Below are 6,271 nucleotides of genomic sequence, written 5' to 3'. Positions count from 1 at the left end.
CTTGAAAAATCGGATCAAAAATCAGTGTGTGGGTAATGGATAAAATTAAACACTGTACAGTCCTAATTTTTGCTCTAAATTCTGTGACACTGTAACCAGACTAACGTAACCTAATTTTTAGACGATGTGAAATCCCTCAGGAAATCAGGTATTTTGGCAGCAGTGATATTTCATCTCCTTTGAGGGCCCAAATCCAGCCTAATCTGAATGTTACTGGTGACCTGCAGCTGGTTTTGCTGCACTGTGACTGACTGAACATGAAAAACATCAAAATCTAGATTATTGGAAATAATCTAACAGAAAATTGGACTAAACCAAAGTTCGGTGGCAAAAAGCATCCAAATTAATGCAGTTGATTTTTTCAACTGTCAACTGTCACCCTCATTGATCATTTAATCCTATTTTCTATCTCACTTTGATCAGATAATCTGATTCACCAACGCACATTGATCCCGTAATCCTAGTGGTTGTCTGTGTCTGCTGTATCGATGGCCTACATGAATGGCAGCTGAACCCTTTCGAGGGTCGCTGTCACGGTACGCTGGGATCAGACAAGGTTAAAGGTCACAGATGCCAATGATAGTCAATGGACTGCTTGTGTAACTACTACCACATGCAAATATTTCTGTTGGAACTGCACAGTTTTAAAGGGGATTTTCACCGAAGTTGACTTCCTCTACAGAAATTTTACAAACAAATGAGTGTTATTCGGAGGGAGGAGTTCTGAAGATCAAGGAAATGCAACCCAGTGATGGCATAAGACTGTATTGCTTGAGATGGTTGAACAGAACTTTATGGACTTTGGTCCTTTTGGTCATGTTCCACAGCCTATATTAGGCATCTAGAGTTAAGAAAAAAAAAAAAAAAAGGCAATTTTAAATATTGGAACAGGAACTTTACAGTCCATTTTTTGTTTTCATTAAACCACCTGAGGCAGTGCAATTCAGTGAAGTCATTGGATTGTATTTTTGTTGATCTGAACCTTTAAGTCAAATCCCATAAAAAAAAAGTACATTTTGATTACATTTCTGCTTTATTTAGATAGAATACAGTTGTGAGGGACAGCAAAGGTGGAAGCCAAATGGAGGGTAAGAAAGTTGGTTTTGAACCTGCACCATTGCAAGTGCTGTAAGTAGAATACACCTTAAAAAGAAGTTGGAGGATGTTTAGAAGTTTATCCTATTGATTATTATTCAAGCTCACTAGTAGGATGTAAAAAATAGAGTTTCAGACAAATCACTACCAGCCTCCTGTTACCATTTGTTAGCAATGCTACTGCAACTCAAAGGGTTATGAGACCATCATGTCTAAAATCCCATAAGTCCTTTCAAACAGCTGTTAATTATTCGTACAATACAGCCATGCAAATATATGGAATGTGTGTTTACCTACACTATAGTTGCATGATATTTTAAAGTATTTTTGTGATATCTGTTCTTTTTGTAATGCACTGATAGGTGGTCAGTTAGCTAAAATCCAGACATTTCTTTTAGTCAATCCTCTGAGCAGGACATTTCTACACTCTTATTTAACTGGGTTAGCTTGGCTGAGGAAGCCCTGGGGATGTGGCATGTGAATTGAGGCCAGAAGTTCAAATTCATTTTAGGCTAGACTGTGTGTTTTGGTAAGTTTTGTATGTCAGGACCCTAAAAATTCTCTATTAATACCAGACTGAGGTTGTTACTTCGACTTCATATCAGGGCTTGGGCAGGATTTGATCTTCGCTGGATTGGAATTACAAGCGAGCATCTTCCTCAATCTGATTGCTGCAGATAGGCAAGATGTAAAGCCTCGAGGATGTCAGGACATACAGAGTGAATGTGTGTGTGTGTGTGTGTGTGTGTGTCTGAATTGTCTGGTGTGTGTTGAATTGATAATAATTCACGATAATAATAATGATGTATTTGTACAGTGCTTTTCATGGTGCTCAGAGACACATTACAGTAGGCAACAAAGCATAAATTCACAACATCAGACACTGTTCATCCTGCTGAGTTTTATCTATCCTGTGTGCTTCTAAATTCTTTATAGAATTTGTGCTAGCAGCATCTGCAGTGAACTAGTTTCTCCTTCAACACCACTCTCTTCACTGTCCTCACACAGAAGTAGATGGAGTTTTTGTGCACAAACACACACACATGCGCACAGCATTCACACAAGCTGACCATTGGCCTCAGACAAACCAATGTCTATATTTATGGGCATGCAAACACACACGCATGATTGTTTACCAAGCACAACTGGCAATAGAGGCAGGATGGCACCGTGGCTTCTGTACCCCGTGTCAGCTTTCTCCAAAGCCCCCTCTCTCTTAAAAAAAGCTCTCCTTGAATAGAAACAGTGGTTGTTCAATAGCTGATTGGATTGGCACAGAGAGCACACACACATGTATGGTATAAGAAATAAAAAAATATATTTTACTGAACAGAAAATGTGTTTTCACCCTTCAATTCGATCTTTCCTCTCTCTCATTCTCATTCTCATTCTCATTCTCTGGAGGGCAAACCCACACAAACTCTGTTTTCCCAACTTTTCATTCATAAAATAGAGATTACTGACCTTTTTAAGGTGATATAGCATGATCTAAATCCATTCATTTATTGTGATTGCAAACCAAAGTTCATACTGTAGTTTAGAGAGTTCTTTACTGGGGTTATTGGCAAGAAGGTGATGCAATAGGCACAAGACGAAGCACCAAAGTACCTCCGGTATAATCACAGTAAAGAATGTGCTTAAGGGTATTATGACTTCTATATGACGCGTGTTTACTGTCTGAAAAGTGGTATACATACATAAGACTAAAGCACAGGAGAAAACAAGAAAGATCACTAACTAGCTCCTTGTTATCAAAAGAGCTGATTATCAGGTTGCTTGGCTGAAACTATAACCGTTGTATAATTGTCCAACAGTAAACCGTACTGATAGTTAACCCACCTTTAACACTACGTCACTGCTCTTTCTGTCAGTATGAGTAGATGGGGAGGTCTCTCTGTAGCCTGCTTGTGCATGTTACCACACATTAAACATTGACAAGCCTCTTCCAGCGACAAGGCTGCCTAAAGCTCTCCTAAGGCTCTGAATCATTCAGATGGTTACCACACGCCATGCTGGTACAACACTGAGGACAAGGAGGGAGAACATACACTCAACATACACACATCCAATACGCATATACGGTACATGTACACCCATATACACACATACAGCACACACACACACAAACAGTGCACATACAGTATACACGCATACGTATGTTGTCATATAAGCAGCACACATGCAGGCTGTTTGTATCTGTGTTTATGGTATAAAATCTCTCCATGCATCTGTTTCCCTTTGATGTCTGAGTATAAGCTTCCCTCAAGGCCATGAGCCGACCCAAACGTTGTCTGCAGATATTTCTTTCATTTTCTCCGACATTTTTGACTGAAAAATTGAGGAAAACATTTGAATTCTGTGAGATGATTCTCTTGCCTCTAAAGTGTACTGCCACCTTTAACATAAAAACATGGTTTTGTGTATAGGAATGCAAATGACGAAGGGGTCCGCAGATTGTGTTTGAACCTGGCCTTGTGGCATAAAGGCCATGATACATCAACACTTTGAGTATTCAGTCTTTATACTTATAGCTCACTTGTGTTATCAATAGTGCCATTTTCCGTCAAATGTTTTAAAATGTTACCCACGCATCTTCGCTGCATAATGCATGTGTAGCATGCACTTGCAACAAGTGTTTATTGTGGGGGAAAATAAAAATTGGTACCCAAAATATTTCAGGGAAATTTGCTGAATAAAATATAGCAGGCTAGTGCATTAGCAGCTTTGACAACTGGGTGACAGTTTTTTTTGTTTGTTTTTTTTGCTTAGCCTACACACTAGGGTGAAAAATCTGTTTGGATGATTATGTTTCTGGAAAATCCAGGTTCCAAGAGGAAAAAGTTTGAAAATCCTCACAGAGAACATTTGTTCACAGTCTCTGGAGTAACATTTAATGTAAAAGTGACGGGGAGTCTGCGCTTAGACTGCTTAATAACAGTTAGTACCACTCCCTGTTGATTAATATAGGAACAAAAGAGCACCTAGTAATCCTAGGGAGCTTAATACTGTACACACACACACACACACACACACACACACACACACATATACACACATGTGCACTCACACACACACACACTACAGCTTAGTTTAATCCTGAGCCGGGAGACCCCCAGTCCTGAGACAGCTTGACTGCCAGGACCCCTGGAGTCGAGGTGTGTGTGTGTGTGTGTGTGTGTGTTTGCACGTCTCAGCCCCAGGGTCTGTCCCTAAACAACCTCTGTTCTTCTGCATGCCTCATGTACCCACTTGTTTTATATTTACACACCATACACACTGTTTGTCTTGTAGACAGCATGGTCAGAACATCAGGGGCTTGTATAACTTTGCTTTCTTTAATAGACAGCCAATGGCAATGCTTATATTTGTGTGTTAAATGCAAGACAGAAATATTTGGGGTGCATGCAACCTACACAGAGAGGCTCTGCAGCCTAAGAGTACCCACAACCCCCTGCAGCCCAAAACACGGAACCAGAACTCAGACATTACCTGTTAGGAACAGTGCTAAGCTATGAATCCATCTGGTGACATTTTCTTGTGGCAGTTTTTGCCGAATTCGAACCAACAACGTTGCAGCCACTAGGATGCCCCCAACTATTTTGTTGATTAATTGATTGATTGATTGATTGATCGATCCATCCATCCATCCAATCTATTCATCTTTCCAGAGTTATCCATCCACAATGCCCATTCTGCTATGTTTGTTCTCAGCACCTCAAAGGACTGACTCACTGGTTTCACACATGCACACACACGCACACACACACACACACACACATATGCACTTTCAACATAACATCGATGTTTGCACCCCGAGGCTCTTCTGGATGGAGAGTTTAAAAGCACATTTAGCAGCTAGATGTGAGCATGCTGCAAAGGACACACACACATGTACAGTATGTATGCATGCACACTCACACTCACACACACACGCATATATTACACTCTAAAAGAGCACAGGAAGAGAGCGAGAGAGAATGTCCTCTAACTGTCCCACTTAGTGCAGAGCTTCACTCAGGGGGCTGAAATGGGAACCCTCATTAGACAGAGGGGGGGAGAAAAGGCGGTGTGTGTGTGTGTGTGTGTGTGTGTGTGTGTGTGTGTGTGTGTGTGTGTAAGAAGGTGTGTGCATTTGTGCTGCATGTGTGTGTGTTGATGTTCTCTTATTACAGTAGGAAGAGATAGAGAGGAATTGCAGGTTGTGAAAAAAGCACATGTTGCACTGCATTAATAACCAAACTGATAAAATCTGCCCAGAATTATCAATGAAAAGCTTCCCAATCACAATACTACTTATTACCCAGATAGGTAGGTTGTTCATTTTGTGATATTTTAGAGGATGTTGCTACTTTTGCTTTTCCATTTGCTCTGGAAGTGTCACGGTTGTGACTTTCAGTCCCTTTGTTCATTGTCTAGGTTTTGTATTTCTTTGTGTCTTGTTTCCCTGTCTGGTTCTTTTAGTTCTATGTGTACCTGTCTGCCCCAGCTGTGTCTGATTTGTGATCACCTCCCCATGTGTATATTAGTCTTGTTCCCCAGTCAGTCTTTGTCGGTTCATTATTTTCTGTCATGTGTCTGTTAAGTGCTCCCGTCTTTGTTTACCTGTTGTTTCCTGCACCCGTTATATTAAACTCCCAGTCTTGGGGTTTGATCACTACCTGCCTCACTGTCCTGCATTTGGGTCCTCACCACACCTCACCGTGACAGGAAGAACAGCGCCTTCTTCCTGTTTTGTGCCGTAAAGCAATCCAGTAGATTTCCCGCCAAATCCGACCCAGTTTAACACAATGTAAAATCCAGTGTAGAGGCTGCCAACCTTCTCAGTGATGGTCTTGTTTATTTATGGTTTGTGGTATTATATTAATGTCTCAAAATGAATGTGGCAATGATTTACTGATAAAATGCTACACGGAGCATCTTTGAAATGTGATGTGCGTTTTGACCCCAAGCAAACCATTCAGAAACCAGCAAAAGCCTTCGTCCCTTCCCTTCCATATCTGATAACTGGAGCCACCCAGCAGTGTCCACTCATCTATCCGCCAGCCATCTGCTGCTGAGTGTCAGCTTCAAGTCCGTCCAATAGCCAGGCGCAGAGAGCTGCGGGCGCAACCTGACCCGCTAACATGGCTGTAGGGCTTTGTAGTCGGGCATGGAAAGATGTGCAGTACCTGAAAAC

This window comes from Centroberyx gerrardi, chromosome 22 (assembly GCF_048128805.1).
Source record: "Centroberyx gerrardi isolate f3 chromosome 22, fCenGer3.hap1.cur.20231027, whole genome shotgun sequence".
Taxonomy (NCBI): domain Eukaryota; kingdom Metazoa; phylum Chordata; class Actinopteri; order Beryciformes; family Berycidae; genus Centroberyx; species Centroberyx gerrardi.
This window is presented reverse-complemented; position numbering follows the sequence as displayed.